Below are 18549 nucleotides of genomic sequence, written 5' to 3' on the forward strand. Positions count from 1 at the left end.
TGCAGACATTCACATCCTCTTTAATCTCTTGATGCTCTGTCCAGGATGATCACTGGCTGGTGTGAAGCGTCACGCTCAGAGGGAAACCAGACAGAGGGACACATGTTTGTGCACTCCTAAATGAAGTGTGACCATTGTGCACCTCTGAAGCAGGGGCTGGGCTGGGGGCTATTATGGGGCCTGACAGCAGGGGGGCGCTGTGATAATTTGATGTGAACTGGGTTGATAAATCACTGTGTTGTTACCTTGGCTTTAGTATCTGTTTATGTCTCTACAAATTGAAACCCCACTGGCACAGGACTGAGGTAGAGCCACACTCTGGCCCCCAACGATTAGTTCAAGGTGGGGAGAGTTTAGATGGCTGGCCCCTATTGGCCATCTGCCTCTTGCTGTTTTGTCTCTCCCTGCTGAGGGAGAAAGCCATGGACATGTGTAAGCAATAAAGCCAAAGGTCTGCCTTCCACCACAGCCTGAGTGAAAGGAATGCAGAACCAAACTATAAAATAATAATGGGCACTGGGGCAGGGAAGAGCCAAGGGAGGGCAGAGAGCGGTGGAGAGGGGGGCATCAGAGACAGACACATCTGCAAGGGAGGTGGTGGTTGTAGATTGGGAGGGAGGGGGGCGGGAGGGTGTTAAGGTGGGGTGGGGTCCTGAAGCAGAGCCCTCCACTGACCCTTGGACGTGCTGTTAAAGGCAGAGCGTAGCAAGCAGCCCAGGCTGGCACCACATCAAAAGGCTGACAGATGAAGGGCAAAGGTCAGTTTGACCTGGGCGCTAAGCTGCTGCTAAGCCTCTTAAAGCCAGAGAAGAGGTGCAGTAACAGGGAGAGAGAGAGAGAGAGAGAGGCGGAGAGAGTCGGGAGAGACTGAGAAGGAAGGAAGGGAGTAAGTGAGGCTAAGAGCAAGGAATATCATTCACAACTCCCTCCTCCTCTATGAAAATCAAAGGAATGATAAAAAAGCCAGTCATGTAGACAGTAAATACACATAAGTCAGAAGAGATAACATTAAGTACCTTGTGCAGAATCGTCGCACAAGGGGCATACTTCATCTAAAGCTAATAAACCAACATCCCTAAAGCCTGTTTAAAGCAGGTTTTCATAATCACCGAAAATAAACTACAATCAGGACAATGAGACAGACAGATGGAGTCCTGAGGCATTTATCTGCTTTAAACATTTTCCCTTAGAAGCCACCAACTTATCATGAGCTTGTCAACACAGTGACACCATTCTTTCAAATGAAACGCTAATGCGCTGATCTGAGCAGACAGCGCCAGTATCTGTTCATGAAATCTGAGGCTTGATCAAAAGGTTTGTTACATCCAGTTCAGTGTATACCTCGGCAAATAAGTGGAAATCATCACAAGTACTCACATAACAAGGATACAAACACGGTGGAGCTGCTTCCAACCAGAGGAGGTATGACAAAGCAAAGCAAATAACACCATAAGGGGGAAACGGCAGAGTAGAAGTAAAACTTTGAAAAAGTCCAACTGATCTCCTAAAAGGAAGTGGACATATTCCACAATGCATCAAGACAGGAAATGCCTACTGTGAGGATAGGGCTCCCCTCTGGACCCCATTAAGGGGATGCATGAAATTAATAGTGACATCATGTTGCTTGGTCAACAAACGCAAGTTGATTGATGAAGACAAACGGTCAGGGTGATAGCCAGTTGTTGGCTTTCCCTAGGAGATGCCATTTTCAGCCAGCCTCTACTGCTAGCTTGTGAAAGGGATATGGGCTGTCTAGCCAGCCCTGTTCCAATGCCACTCCTGTCACTCAAACTCACTCTAGGGCTGTTTTCAACACTTGTGTAGAGTGGCTGAAAAGATTTCAACTGAAGTGCTGAAAAAATAATAGATTTCAGGTGCAATGTTAGCATTCTGACACTATCATCCTGTCAGGGAAAAAAATGGTAAATATTACTGCGTTGAATTTGAATGCTGGGTCTGTTTTCATTGCTTTCGTCATCTCTGGTCACTTGCTACAGTGTGAAAAGTTCAGTACAAAAACAATTCAGTTCAAATACAGTGACATTTCATATTTCTAAAGAATTAAACAGATATGTTGTAGAACATACTGTATATCTAATACCCCCCACACCACCCTTTTTTCTCTGGGTCTTGGTTGTGGGGGGCAACTGTTCTTAAGCCAGGTAGGATGTATGACGTGTCCAGCTTGTCTCCTCCCGTTTTGCTCAGAAAACCTCTAAATGGAAACACATTCAGAAGACATTCTGACCAGAAGCCCTAACCACATCAACTCTACAACTCCTTTTAACACACAAGTGCTATGATTCTGCTCCAACCTCCATGGAAATGTCTAAACTCATCACCCTGTCGACAAGGGTGAACCCCAGACACAGGAAGTTATTTTTTCAGTCATTACCCGGAGCTTATGACCATAGGTGAGAGTTGGACTGTAGACTGACTGATAAATTAAACGCCTGCCTTGCATGGACACCGCACCAATCCGCCTGCTGATCTTCACTCTATCAAGATTTTTAACTACCTGAGTAAACTCTTCCAGAGAGCTGGGCAAGACTTCCCCTAATCTTCCAGCTATACCTGTGCTTTGGAGGTTGTGTCCGTCGGATTCAGGAGTTCCTCAAAAAGCTTCTTCTACTGCTCGACTATAAAACCAGCAGTTCCTTCTTGTTGACAACAGCGTGGGTTAGGCCCAGAATCATTTCCAAGTCGGCTGATGGTTCCAATTAATCCTTTGAGCCAGAGCTAAAGTCCTTCTTCATGGCTTCCACAACCTGCCTGATGATTTAGGAGTTCCTTTGATTTGAAAAGCCTGAAAGGCCTCAGTTTTCAGACAACAACACGGTGTCCACCAGAAGGTTTGTCAACATTAGACTTTGTCAACCTTTTAGCCACAGTTCTTATCAGTTTTCCACTGATAAGAACTGTTTAAACAGATCTCCATCCTCCTGCAGGATTTGGGGAAAAAATGTTTCGGTTTCCAATGATTTGGGAGTTAAAGAATTTATAGATAGAGGCCTCCTCCTGCCTGGAGTTCTTGGTTCACCCTTACTGCATATTAGTGTTTATCATGTCTTGGCATCTTCCCCAGCATCTGATCCAGCTTACCATGAAATGGTAGTCTGACAATTATTATTTTGTGCTTTCTTATATGAACTTGATATCAAACTTATATAATATCTACAGTACATATCTAACTTTTCTGTGTTGCACTGGCATTGTCATTGAATTTAAAACCCTTCAATATACTTTTAATGGCTCTACATAAATCACTGTTGTTGCACAACTTGTGAGCTGTGTTAAAATAAAATAAAACCTCTTTCATTTTATTACATTTTACTTTAATTTCACTTTCCCCCCTCAAACACACTAAATACAAGCCACATTTTAAGTATTGCATTTCACCAGACATGGAAACTTTTTCCTCAAGGTGCTGTTGTTACCGAGTTTCTGTGATATACAACTGTTTCCATTCATCTCAAATTCTATGCAGCTGTTGAAAGAACTTTACTTTGATTTAGTAAATATCTCTGCACATCCAGTGTTGTGAGCATCAAAGGTACGTGAGCAGATATCAAAGTGTCCTCCATCTTTTGCTTGGCAGCTAGACCTTACTTTCCATCTCAAGTGTGAAAGCAGAGTTACAATGTAGAAATGAGAGTGTAAAACTTTTACTGGGGCTACAACAACTTCTGACTGAGATGGCCAATCTGGGCTTGACTTGAAAGATGTGGTGGAATGCTTACAATTTAGCTCTTTAGTGATAAAACTCTAACATTATTCTGGCATGTAACACAAAATTGAGTAACAGTAAAGACAATGGTAGTTCATAAACAATATTTGAAACATAAATGAATTTATATAAATAAAAGGACAAAAAATGTTGGAAGACAATTGAAAGAGAAGTACACGTAGAGTGACACTGATTCTATCAAGCTGAAAGTTGAAACTGTCAACTGTGGAAGATGGTAAGTGTTAACTTACTAATTGTGGGAGATCAGAGGTGTGACAGCATTGATGAGGAAAAAGGACTGCGGGGCCTGCACTTTACTAGATGCCTTGTGATAGGGAAATTGGTGTCACCAGTGTGTTGCACATGCTAAACTGTGCCACCATCTGCTTTGAGAACTGGGACCAGCCCAAACCACAGGACAGTGGCTGTAACACACAACTCAAGATGGCAGCCAGTCTACAAACACAAGCCACAAGGATACTCAAGAATGAGTCTCAAGAATGTAGGACGAAAATATGGAACTGCTTTAGGTGTGACATGGTAACAAAACATTTGAGTTTTTGGGATGATGCCAGCAAGCCTCAGCCAAGCGGGATGTTGCCCGTATGGTCATTCTACTAAGACTCTGTAAGCAACTACATTTGATATTTCAAAGGCAGCTGAAGGAAGAAGCTGGCGGCAAGTTAATAACATTATAGGATGGCAAACTGGTCCATTTATGTTCATGTCCACATGCTGGTTTGGAGGAGATCACTCAGCTGGTCCCACAGGTATAAGATGTTCTCAGTTGTAGTTTCATGGACAAATAACAAAGATCCTACATCAGATGAAGGCATTTGGCTCTTCGGAACAGAGTGGGAAGCCCAGTGCAGCACGAGAGGCTGTCCTTCACTAGCGGAACCATTCTCCACACTTGGCACTGACATAAAAGCAGCTTCTACCCCACTGAAGTGCTCACACATACATAGACACAAAGACAGACATACACGCACACATACATGCATGCCTGCAGACACATGCACACAACACCTCACACACGCACAATGCAGGAAGTATGCCTGTCACGGACATGCAGGGAAGGGAGGCAGCAAAAACAACTTTCTGTCGACAGGAATAAGAAAAACAACAGTTGAAAGGGGGTCTGCATGAGAGAGAGTACGAGACAAAGGCATTCGCTCCGTCAGAACTCATCAGTCTGCAGAGGGAAAATATGTAAGGGAGACGCAACCATATGAGCACTGTCACTGTCCTCCTGAACAAGAAGACAGAGGGGACAGAGTGGTGGAGAGCCAGGGAAACCATCTTCCACATCAACAGAGACATTGGCAGGTTGGTGAGGTTTAAGTGTGCCTGGGATAAAGGTACACATAACAGTCTGCGGACTCGATAGAAGTGTAAACACTAGAGTAAAACAAACTTTCTTTAGCAAATGAGCAGACACTATGAAATAGAGGTGTTTAAACCTTGGTAATGAGTTTCTTTGCCCAAAGGCACAGGCTTTGCTAAAGAGAAACAGACAGAAGAGAAACACATTGGAGAGCTAGTCAGTGAGGGCCAGATTACCCTAAGGCCTCCAGGGCCACTCTCCAGAAGAGAAGATAAAAGAGCTTATTAATAGCCCTTAGATTTACATGCACTAAGTGGATGTTTATATTGGAACTTGCTGCTTATGTGTGAACATCCAACAACTGTAAACAGTGCCATTCAGGTCCCATTTCCTTTACATCATTGATATTGTTTCAACTCACAAAATAGGCGGCCAGAGTTCAAAAAACATCATTCGGGCATTATCTTTTAAGTGGTTCCACAGTTCAGTCTCCCCAAGGCAGTAATCAAGAAGCTTCATTGTGAACTTCCTCTTCTGCCTCTTCACGTTACGCTGACTTCAGTATAAACAGCTGAAAATGGCCAACCAACACAATCACTGTTGTGTTCGTATGACGGCCTGGCCTACAGGACACAGCACTACTTATACATACAATTCTTATTTGTACCACTAGAGGTGACTACAGACACTGACGTCTGAATGAACGTGTCATGAAGCAGATTTAATCATAAGCATAAAAACTCTCTCTTTCTAAAAATCTTTACTGATACAAAGAAACAGCCACCTGGCTGAACTGCAAATCAGGCTGATGTGACTTGCTTGTATGCTGCTGTATGACTTCCACTACATATACTGCGTGCCTTCTGAATGTGACTTCAGAGAAGAATTTCCATTAAATGGTAGATTACAAAACTCTGAAACAAATAGAAACCTACTTTTATCCACTGCTTTCTAAGTAAAGGTTATGACCAAAAACATTATGCCATTGTATTAAAACACTGGGAAGCCCCTCATCAACCACATGAAAGAGAGGCTCTCTTGAGGAGTGGGGTTCATGGCGAAGCACACAGCACATGTCCGTAACCCCCACTGCCTTTTATTGGACAAATATAAAATTAACAACAGTCAGGAGCTGTAATGGTGAGCCAGGCTGCTTCCAACACAAATTTCCAATTTGAGGTCAGCTGTATGCTCCTATAAAAGTTTACAGGGCTGCTTAAAGAAGAGCTGTCACTTTACAAGAAACAAACTTTTCTAATTAATCATCACGCTAATAACCCCCGGTCTTTTAATGCGCTTCAAGTCTAATGCATGCCCCTATTAAAGGTAAAGCGAAGGTAAAGCCCAAACTAATGGCTATTGACATAAATCAATAAAAAAGTCTGCTGTTAAATTTTCCTTTCTGGGGCAACTAATAAGAAGATTGTTAAAGTACAATGCACACCAAAGAGAAGTGACCTAGCTTTTAGCATTAAATTTTATACTACCCTTCCGCTCATGTTAAAATCTGTAACTTGTCAAAATGTACAATGAGGGCAACAGCACAGGGAGTGCCAATAGAGTGAGAGCTGGCTGCAGACCATTAACAGAGAGAGAATAATGGGGTAAAAGATGTTAAAATGTGGACTGGACTAATAGAAATTTGGGGTATAATGAATGATTTTGCCAGATATTAGGACATTTCTTCTCTCTTTTCTTCTATTTGATGCCTTTGGCCTTTTCACATTTTTGATTTTGATATTCCCTCAAAATTTACACAAAGTGTTTTGGAATTAAGCCTGTCATATGTAACAGATCCATTTAACATCTAAAACACGTGGACAGGGAGCGTAGAGGTGTTAATGGACTGGTTGACACAAGCATCATGTTCAGGATTCCAGGCTGGAGTGTTCTCTAAGTGCGTAAGGACATTTCAGCTTTGTTCTGCCAGGACTTCAAAGGGACAACCCAAGCTATTTGAACAATGACTCCTGTCTATATATAGAGGAAGTGATGGACGAAGAGAGACGGACATGTATGAGGTCACCATCAGAATGCAAGGAACATCTATGCCAACATCCATCAGGTGATGAAAGAAGTGCAAATACTTTGTCCCTGCCAATGCAGGGTCAGTGACTGGCTTCTGAATATGGCTGCCGCCAAACCACTAAGACAACTAAGTCACCTTTAAATATGGACTCAGTCATACCTAACCTTCCCAAACAAAGAGAGCAGGGCAGCTTTTACCTGCGTAAGCCCTGTCCATCTAGCCTCAGCAGGGTCGGGTCATGTAACGTGTGAGACTTCTCCTAGATAAGATCACAGGGAGATTAAGCTCCTGTATCAGAGATCAGGCTAAGTTTGTTTTCTCTCATTTGAACCTGGGTGGGGATAGTCCCTGGGCCTGCCCCCCCAGGCTTGGGCATAATGCCATTAGTGGTGTTTTGTTGACAGCAGGCAACGGTAAATGAGGCCCCGCTTTAATCAGCGGCATGCCGGGCTGGTGTCAGAGTTCCCCCATGTCTCCCAGGTGAAAGATGAGCAGGGAGAGAGGTGTTGTCTCCACGTTAATTAAAACTGCTCCCCTCACGCGAGGACTCAGCACTGCTACCGCCAACCCGCCCCTTGAAACCACGGCTGTACTCTCGGTATAAAAACTAGCCATTAGCCAGGAGAGCAAAGAGAGGGGCAAGCAGCAAGGGGTGTAATTAATCAGACTAAGATCATGTTCTAACCACTTAAAAGCAAGAGGGGGGCATTTATCTGCAGGGGAAACAGGTCTGTTTTGGTTTACATGGCAACTGAAATGTATATGAGATGGTTATTTTAGAAAGCACAGTCCTTCCTTTTAACAATGGATAACAATGAGGGAGAGTGAAATACTTTTCTTTCTTGATAGGCCTTGTTTTTCCTCCAAGGGTAATGATTACCCAATACTACTTACATACAAATTTAGATGTCATCTGTATCTCCATTTTTAGTCAACTCTCAACACAATGTTACATAAAAATGCCTCATCTTCCACTCTTTGATTTATTTATTTCTCATAAAAAGTACAGCACAGTCCATGGCAGAGGGACAGGAGACACTGTCCCAGCAGTTTTGCTATTTACCCAGAAATCCCATCCTCCACAGCGGTTTCCTGTTCCCTTGAAGTGAGACATCCTTTCCTGGGGGATCAACTGGATGAACCAGACACAGAGATGCGGATGCTGCTTTAGCCTGGCCATGCCCAGTTACAATAACACCTTCATGCTGTTGTCCCAGCAGCCCGCCCTGATACACCAGCCCCATCTCAGCCAGGAGCACCAGGCAGGAGGCCTGCTGCGCCCTCGATCTGGCCTGGGCGAATGAGACAAAGAGCGCTTGCTGGAGGGTGGGTAGGTGGGATGGAGGGAGTTACTTGGGGAGCCCCCACTTCCCTCCCGTACACTATGAAACCTCTCGGCCTCTGATGCAAATGAGGTGGTGGGGGCAAAGAGAGAAAAACAACATGAAGGGAAAAACGGACACAAAGGAGGGATGGGAGGGGATAAGGCCTCCTAAAGCAGCGCAGTACTGAGGGCCTTTTCAAATCACAGCAGCAGTGACTGTCAATCAAGTGGTCAGCGTTAACAATGTTAGGCCAGAACAAGCAGGGCTAATGTCCTCTTTGCTCTGCCCAACCCCCAACCACCAGCACCTCCCCAACTCCCCACCTTCCACAAGCCCCTTGTGACCACATGAATCTGACTAGTGACAGCTCGCCATCCTGTAATTTGCCAATTTGCACGCATGTCAAAAAGCCAGACCATAGTGAATTATGGCCACAAAGTGGGGATAGGCCGAAAGAAGTGCAAGAGATCTGCAACACAGGGGAGGATAATGGAGATGACGGAGAAAACAGCAGGATGAAATAGATTTGAGTGAAGGCTGCTTTCACAGTGTGTGTGCCTCCTTCATAGTGAACATTTGACTCTCTTGATTTCTGCATAACACAGCCTGGTGGGCCTTGTTCACATGCCTCGTGTATTTGAGTGTGAGTGAGATTGGATGATTGTGATGTATGCCTGTATGAGTGAGCAAGACTGTGTTTTCTCTGACAAGACCATGTGTGCCACTCGTCTTAGGAGCGCTGGTGTGAGGAGCTGAACGAGTCTATCTGCGACTGCTGTGCAGAAAAATGGGGGATGAGGGTGATTATCCACGGCTGAGCCATTAATCTTGAGCATTATCAACACCTTGCTGGTGCAATCTGTGTTTCAATCCAACTGTCCATGAATACTTCTCCATCAGTGTTTATTTGTGGGTTATAGTTTGGACTATATGGTGCTATAGCAACTAAAAAACACTGTCAAATAAAAGCTAGCACGAGCTCAGTCTTCTGCTTACACATCACCAAGACATATATGGGAATAGGGCCAAACAACAACTTGACTGCATATTTTTCCCAGTGGAAAAGGAAATATACCTTTAATGTTCATACGTGCATGTCCAAATACATGCATGAACACATGCACACAAGAAAGAACCATGAAGCCCATATAAATCTCTATCAGGAAGCCAGCCAACCTCTCTGCCCCTTGCTGGTGAAAACCATATAATAGTCTAAGGAACCAGAAACACATTTTCTGGATAGTTGGCAGCAAATGTCCCATAATGGTTTAGGCTGGGTAGCTTTCAAAATGTTATTTTTATTGTTGGGTCTAAAAGGTAGGGGAAAAAAGAAGAACTGACAAATGTGCATACATCCTGAGAAGCCTACAACTGTGTTCCACGTTAGGTATGTAAAAAAGAACAGAGAGCGCAGATGTGGTGCCATGAAACCCCAGCCCACACAAACATACACTGACAAGCAAAATAAACACGCTGCAAAACTGTTTAGCACGTATACGCAAAAATAACAACACTTATAAACTCTTTGCATCATCACGTTTGCACGGAGTCACATCTTACAAAGCCTGAAAATTACACGTTACCATTGCAACATGTCATTTGAAAATTCACTGGCTGAGTCTGCCCTTTACACTTGTTTAGCAATATTTTACATCTTCAAAACAATCCTGATCACTGATTAACATCTGACAAAGGATCACTCTCAACTGCAGGAGATCCTCAAACCATCCGTGAAAGTGAAAACGAAAAGCAATTCTGTTAAACACTCCACATTATGATGGTTATTTACCACACCATTGTAACACTAAAGGCTGGGCCTTTAAATGTCTCACAAAGTAATCTCGCCTCAGGTACAGTTCACTGAATTCTCCACTGCTGGCCTTACAATCTGTCTTGCGTTACTCACTTTCCCAAGTGTGTGTTAGAGAGCTGAAAGGAGGACAAAGCTGACATTGCTTGTGGCTTTTCAAAGTTGTGTCATTTACTCATGGGTAAGGATGTCACGTGGCCACCAAGCATGATTGTTCAGTGAGCAAAAAGTGAAAGGGAAAGTGTTTGTGTGTCTTTGGGGGCCTGAGGCCTAAACGTGTTGTGCACGGTCCTTAATAATTTAATGGTATACAGTATGTGTAGGCCACAGCTGTGTGTTGGGTTAAAAAGAGGAAGGAGGTAGCAGAAGGTGGAGGATGACCGTAAAGGTACAGACCAGTGTCACAGGTAGCAGTAAACAAGGTTTAATCATTTAAGATTTGCAGGAGGATCTTAACTTGACATAGGTGCAGTGAAACTACTGATATTTTTTAACTTGATAGGAGGTTACGTTTCTTAGTTCTTTTCTTTTTGACGAGACGATACAAAAATGACCAGTAGAAAAATTAACAATTTCAAGTCATCACTTTTTTTTAAACTATTTAATAGCAGTTTAATAGATGGGAGATAAGATTTTGACTGGTTATCTAGAGTGTTTAAAGGAAGTACAAATGATGACATACAAGGGTAAAAAACCCCAAAAACAAACATGATTTGCATGATTGTTATTACTATTTGTATTTACAGAATAATATAGTACTAATCATGTACAAATACAGTACGTACTGGTATGCATGTGGGTACAAAGGAAGAAGTTAAGGAATAAGACTCCAATCTTGGTCTTTCATAACATGTATGTATCAGTAGATAGTGTTTTGGTACACAGTAAAAATGACACTGTAAATTGGGAAGAGTTATGTTGTTCGCTGAGTCGTAATCTGTTGTGTTGCTGTATTGTTACGAATTTTCCAATACTATTGTAGTTGTTTGAAATTGATGTAAAGTAATGAGCTACAGTGACAGCGAGAGAAAGCTGGCACAAACAAAAGTTTCATATCAAAGTGCATAGAAATAGTGCATTTAACTGTTAAAAGAAAAGAAAAAAACACAAACAGGGAGTTAGTTATCCTCATCTCATGCACACTTTGACACACATAACACAGCATTACTAACTGTAGCTCTGCTCCTCATATATTTTTTGCTCTTACTGCATGTCCTAACAATAAATACCTCCCTTCACCCACAATGTCAGGCCGCAGGTTGGTTTCCTTCTGGGTAATTGATGTGAAGGTTCTGCTGAAACCAACCCTGCACGCATTTTGAAGAGGTGAGCAGGAAATCGGGCCATCAGAGGCGGAACGCTGCATTCCTATCACGCAGCTCGGGTCAAAACCTGTGGTAGAGTCAGGATTTGTAGCCTAAAGGCTGTCAGAAATGATCACTTTGCTCTGCAACTGCACCCCTACCCTGACACAGCCCCTCCTTTTGTTAAGTTAAAGGATGTACCCCAACAGATTTGGTGACCTGCTCTCTCCTTCGCTCGGCCCATTCTGGTCTAGGCCAAACACAGTTCAGTTTGTGAAGGCAGTGCAATGCTGTCATACAGGGGGAAAGAAAGGCAGAGTTACTGGATATTTCCCAGGGAGCCAGGGTGGAGAATCAGTTTCCATTTCACCATGACCTTTCTCCGGTCCCAACGGTGGTCAGCTCCACCACTACCTCCTTCCTCTCACATCCCCACTGAGTAGCCTCCGCTCCACTGCTGTCTCCCTTTTTTTTTTTCGTTTGTCAACCTATCCATCTCACACGTTTTACTCGAATAGGACAGCCCCCCACCCACAAAGAGATCAAATTCCCATAGCTCATCTATCTTTTCATCAGCTGTTTACACCGATTTAAATGTTAGCATTGCACACAGTGCAAATGCGTAACTAATATGCAACTGATGAATACTAAGAAAATTACATCTAAACAACTCCATATCAAATGAAGGACCACCAACTAAATAAAGCTGTAATTGCAATGAATTTTCCCCTCAGGATGGGAGTCATCCCTTTCCATCACCCAGGCTATTCTTAGTGTCTGTTAGTATTGTTTTCAGCCACCAAATGTTACTTTCATATTAAAACATGTGTGATGACTTTCTCTAATGCCAACAATGCCAGGAAGCTGTTTGTCACATGCCTTACCGCACACTTTCTGACACACTTTAGACACACCCTTCATTAACTGGAACCATTAATATTTTCTATATTTTCCATTTACTTTTTAGGTGCACACAGTTGTTTGCGCTCACATCCTGTGAGAAGTAGACAATATTAAATGCAAGTGTCCCTCAACCTAAACACCCAGGCAGACTATATTCTTACTTTCTGAAAATGTTTCTGCCAACACTTTTTAATAAAGACATTTTCCTTAATAAGAGAAATGTACAATACCATGCAATGGTACAATGAGCATCAATTTACATACATTTATATAACATAAATAAAATACATAACAAAAATGCCAGAATGCTTTAACAATCAACTCAACAACCTTCACAGTATCAGCAGTATGGTAATAATAATAATAATAAATTTTATTTGAAGGCGCCTTTCTGACACTCAAGGTCACCGTACACATCACATTTAAAAACAGCATAAAACATTTAAAACACAGAAAAACAACATCAATAAACCAAAAATCAATAAAAAAAAATAAAAAAAAACACAAAAAAAAGAAAAAAAAAAAAAAAAAAAAAAAAAAAAAAAACATTTACTTTGCTGGCCATCAGGAAGCCAAACATTTTTTCCTACAAAACTATGATCCAATTTCACCAAAATCAGAAAATAGTTCCTGTACTTTTCCTAACCGGAACCCACAGTTGCATACGGTGGTGCAAAGCCGGAATGACAGAGGCTGATCGGTGGACACTGTTATTTTAGATTTTAGATTTTAATTAATGTATTCCATTATGTCATTCATGTCTATTATGTTGCTTTAAATATGCCAATTATGCATTGTCTATGTTTTTTGTTTTATGAATTGGCGGACCTTTACAGACAAAATAGGACAAAGGAAGCGTAGTTTAAAAACAAAACAAACATACTAAGAAACTCACTAATATGTCATTTGGGGTTTTCTTTGGATGCTCAAAAAGATCAAAATCTCAAAAAGGATGGAGGATGATAAAAGCTGTGTTGACACATAGTGTCTGACTTTTAAAGCCAAAGCAAATGAAACTGAGGGCTTGCAGACTTTCCAGCCTTGAGTGTTGACATGCAGTGGATCCTCTACTGAAGTCAGACATGTCCTCACTTGCAGTTGTTAATGTCTTAACATGGAATGAGACTGTAATACAGTAAAATTCGGAACTTAAGCACAACATTCAGTGTATGCGGCTATCTTTTTATATCCAGCCACGTCAAACAAGTTGTCCCTCTCTGTCAGTTGGACAGTTAAATTGGTCTTTAATTCTGGAGCAGGCTTCACTCACACTATATTGCTGATAGGCTCTCTCTCTGACTCGCTGTCTTCCACCCCTCAGTCCTCCTGTATTACCTACCTTGCGATTGCACCTCTAACTTCATTATTTATAATTATCTTTCTTTAATGCCAAAATCTCAGAAAAATATGTGGTTGGTTTCTGTTTTGTATAGCCGGTCATCACTTCCCACTGAATACTGCACTTTGGTATTCATTAGAGACGAATCCAAAACTTGTCACATTCATTTCCATGAATAGTCTTACATCCTCTTGATAAAAACATGATCTTACTGACTTAACTGTTTCTGGCAAACCCGTATGCAGCCTTTTGTCTCTTCTCGAGTCCTAAATGACGTTCAGCAACCGATTTTGCTTTTCTGGAGGCTGTCAAGAGTGAAGGACTTGCTCTGTAACAGTAAAGGTCATTCCGTCCAGGTACCTTGTCGTTCCAGCTCAGGTTCGATAGTTGAGAGATGATATTAATCATTTATGGTGGTTCAAATCCTGCTGGATTGTTTATTACAGACTAAGTGTCCAGACAGCACGCCGTTTCACAGAGTTTTAAAGTTTGAGCTGCGGAGGTAAGCTTTATGTTGTGTTATCCTATAATTATGTAGTTTCCAACAGTAGTGAGGGCTCAGGGGAACTAACCAGAGTCAGTGTTTGATTATGTCCTCTGTGGGACTACTCTGGCACATGTGAAAAATATGTTGTGAGATTCTCACCCTCTGTTTCCACAGCCAGGGCCTATGACTGAGCTACTACTGTCCCATTTTCTCTATGTGTTTTTATATGGTGGTGTATGTTATGTCTGGTTTACTTAGTGGCGGCCGCCATTTTGGATGTGGCAAAGTAGCTTTGTTTTCAGATATATTAGTGTGTGTGTGTGAATGGGTGTATAAGAGGCATTAACGTAAGCCCTCACGGGACTGCGCTGGGCGGTCACCACATTGCCCACAGCTCAAACCGGCCCTGCTTGATCGTTACGGGAGATCTGCCACATCCAATTGGCGGACCGGTAACGGAGTCGCAGCAACGGACCACTGCTCCGTGAGGCGGCTGTGGTAAGAGTATGTCGATTATCGAGGCCTAACGAAAAGGCGCGTATGTGTATATATGTCTAGATCTATCCATAAACTAAAGGAGGCGTCTATGTATATATGTCTATGATCTATCCTGAACAAGGAGAGTCTTGTGTATATTGTCTATGATCTATCCTAACTAAAAGGAGAGTCTGTTGCATATTATGTCTATATTCTCTCTAACTAAGGAGAGGTCTGTGCATAATGTCATGATCTATTCCTAACTAAAGGAGAGTCTATGTATATGTCTATGATCTCTCCTAATAAAAGGAGAGTCTATGTATATAGTCTATGCTCTATCCCTACACTTAAAGGGGAGAGTCTGTGCTCTATGTCTATGATCTATCCTAACTAAAGGTAACGTCGTTTATATATGTCTATCGATCTATCCTAACTAAAGGAGAGTCTGTGTATATATGTCTATGATATATCCAACTAAAGGAGAGTCTATGTATATGCTCTATGATCTCTCCTAACTAAAGTGAGATCTGTGCCTATATGTCTCTGATCCATCCTAACTAAAGGAAGAGTCTATGGCGGAAAGATGGATAAGGACTTTTAGGGGGAACATTTCATTTTAAAAAGTTGCCCGACGGCTTGTTGGACCCAAACAGGTAATTTGACCGTTTGCAAAGCCGAATTTAAATTCCACAGAAGTAACCACGACTTTAAACATATTCACCTCCAAACAAAACACCCATCTCCACACAGGAGGTGGCACTTCGTCAGTATATTCCTCATCTGGCTTTTTTCTGTTTGCACGTGCATTTGCACCTTAAGCCCATAACATATGAATTTAATATGCTTTCTCTGTGTTTATTCTACATTAATTTGATTATTTTACCTACATCAATATTCATTATAAGCTTTCAGTCTCAGAAAACTGCATTTAATTTATTGATACATTTATTGCTAGATTATCGTAATTAATTCCACCGATTAATTACCGAATTTTTTGCGATTTAATTAGTTAATTTTTTTTTAATCGATTGACAGCTCTATTCTATAATATATATCCATATACTTATATATATATATCTCTATTATATATATAATACTATATGATATATATATTATATATATATATACTATATAATATATCTATCTATATATCTATATCTATGTATATGTATTGTGCTGTGCTGTAATTGTTACGGACACTGTATGGCTAGACAGGCCACACAGACCCTGTGATCACAGCCTCTTTATTTTTTCTCAGCTTTGGGTCTATTTACCCGCTGAGTTGGGTAGTGTTTACATTTATTAAAAAAGGCAAACATTTGAACGGGCTGTGTACAAAACCACTGTGGGAATATTTTTATCTAAAGACTCACATTGCCCAAGTGGTTGAGAATACGTGTGCTAGATGGAGACCAAGTTTTTCCCTCGAATTAGCAGGGGTGTATTTTACGCTATCATAACTGTGGACGATTTGTTTGACTGAGAGAAATTCACGTGATGAATTAAACGAACAGATTCCGGACTCCACGGGTGGATTCCCATAATTCTTTTTTTTTTTTTTTTTTTTTTTTTTTTTTTTTTTTTTTTATTCTAAACTACATTTCTCCACCAATTTCGCTACATAAAACAAAGATCTTCATTTCTGCTTAACTGTATTTCATGCTCACCTTTCTTGTGCTACCAGCCAGTAGTTTGGTGAGTAGCAACTTTGCTAGCCTATTCCCTTGGACAGATGCTCCTCCATCTTCAGCGCAAATCTCCGCAGCCCACCTCGTCTCCTGTCCACCCGAAGTAGGACTTGATTGTGACCAACTGAGTGATTTTCTTTCCCGAAATTCAAGCGTGGCTATCTTTACCTCAGGCTCTCACCTAAGGGTGTGTTTGTGTGTGTGTGTGTGGTGTGTGTGTGGCGTGTGGTCGTGTGTGTTCTTTGTGTCTGCGGTTGTTGAATTGATGGAAACACAAACCCATGTGTGTCTGTCGAGCGTGAACGTGGACGGACAAACGACCGGGAACAAAACCACACGACGTAGCTTTTCTGTTGCCTTGCTTTCTGAAGTCATCATAACTGCCGCTCCTGTTTTGAAGTTGTCACTGACAGAGTAGTGAATCTCAGCGTGCTGGCTCAGTGGATGAAGATTTTTAACTTTTCTTGATGATTTATTCATGGCATGACTTCAGGCCCAAGTGGAATTGGTTGAGCAGGTCGTGATATTTACCCTATATTGTCGTGCTGTTGAAAACTTTTTGAAATGTCAACCGGTAGTTCCGTTTCTTCAAATTCACTAATGGGAGTTTGAGTGTGATCATTTCTCTGCTTCATTTTCTTTACAGTTCAAAGTGCCATCAGCAACCAGTGCAATTATAAAAATGTGGTGTTTGGGGGGCGTCTTTCATCAGATGATAGCTGACGCTATTCTTCTCATCTCACTCCTTAAAAAGAATCCATGAGTTCTTACAGAGAATATTGAGGGACGCCCTGATAGATGAGTATTATAAACTGAGAAATGAAATACGGTCCGGGTCAGCATGGCTCATGTGAGTAATGTAAAGCTCAACCAGCAAAACCTACAAACTTTCTAAAATAGTATCATGTTCCTTTTTGTCCCGTTGTTGCTGTATTAAAACTGAAAATAATTTGTGAAACCATAGGCAACTGCCAGATCCCAATTAAATCATTGGTTGATTTTAGAGATATATTCAACCAGGAGGCAAATTATTGTTGCCTCACTATTTTGCCTGTTCTCACTCTCCTGCCAGGCTTTTAAAAGATTTGCTTATGAAGATATTATCACCAATAAAGTTTTGATTTCTTTTGTCGAAGGAAATTACTACGACTTTTCTGCATACATTATCATATGGAGGTTTCCTTTAATATAATCCCAAAGCTGGGACAGGAAGTATTATCTGTAACTTATACAACACCGTGTGAAATACATGTCCGATCTTTTTTGTCCCCTTCTTGCTTCTGAGGTTTCAAAAGGAGAGGACTGTGTGTCCTCACTGAAAACTTCAGATGGGTACAAAACATCTCTGCTTCAAGTAATTCTGTGGCCTTTTATGATTTGATGGGAATAGCACACACACTTCCACATATAACTAATACACACTGTTCTATAATCTCACAAAAGTTTTATTATCCATTAGAAATGACCAAAGATGGTTAATTCAGCATTCATACTGCAGTATTGTTATTAACCGTGATTCAGTGAAAAGGTATATCTGACTTCCAACGTGAAGTCTTATAATTAAAACAATGGCCTATCAGTGTATGCGCGAATGTGTTAAAATTAGCTGCGCCTGTAATATATATCTATATCTATATATATTCAGCTGGATTCATCCAGATGTTTGTCCCCCCGTTACAGTATATCACCATCTTTGTGGCTGTAGTAGGACACTTGCAGCCTCATTTGTTGTTTCCCAACAATTAAATCGTGCCAGAGCCACAGATAACTGATGATTTTGTTTACCTCTGCTCTGCATGACGGGTTGGATAACACGCCCCCCCCCCTTTAGAGAATGTTCCAAGATGACCTTTTTAGTGCCTGCAGAAAAGTGTTTCCAAATCACACTTGCAATGAAATCTGTTCTAAAATGGCGAGATAGCGCCATGTCAACAACATGAGTTTAGTTTATAAGCAGAATTTACTGGCTTATCTGTTATTTTCAGATGAATTGCCTGCTGCAGAGGCACACTTTCTTTTTTGTTGCCTAGTGCAACATCATTATGGATAAATTGGGATATTTAAATGACTTTTCCATTCTTGTTATCCATTTGCATGACCTCTTTCTGTTTCATTGTTTTTTTTTTTTCTTTC

At 41.4% G+C, this 18549-nt stretch overlaps 1 protein-coding gene across 2 annotated transcripts in view; it reads left to right on the top strand.

The window, feature by feature from the left end:
• LOC104930747 (protocadherin-1) overlaps positions 1–18549 on the top strand; it is a 90437-nt gene that overhangs the window by 56828 nt on the left and 15060 nt on the right. The window lies entirely within an intron of this gene.

The sequence above is a fragment of the Larimichthys crocea genome, chromosome I (assembly GCF_000972845.2).
Source record: "Larimichthys crocea isolate SSNF chromosome I, L_crocea_2.0, whole genome shotgun sequence".
Classification (NCBI taxonomy): domain Eukaryota; kingdom Metazoa; phylum Chordata; class Actinopteri; family Sciaenidae; genus Larimichthys; species Larimichthys crocea.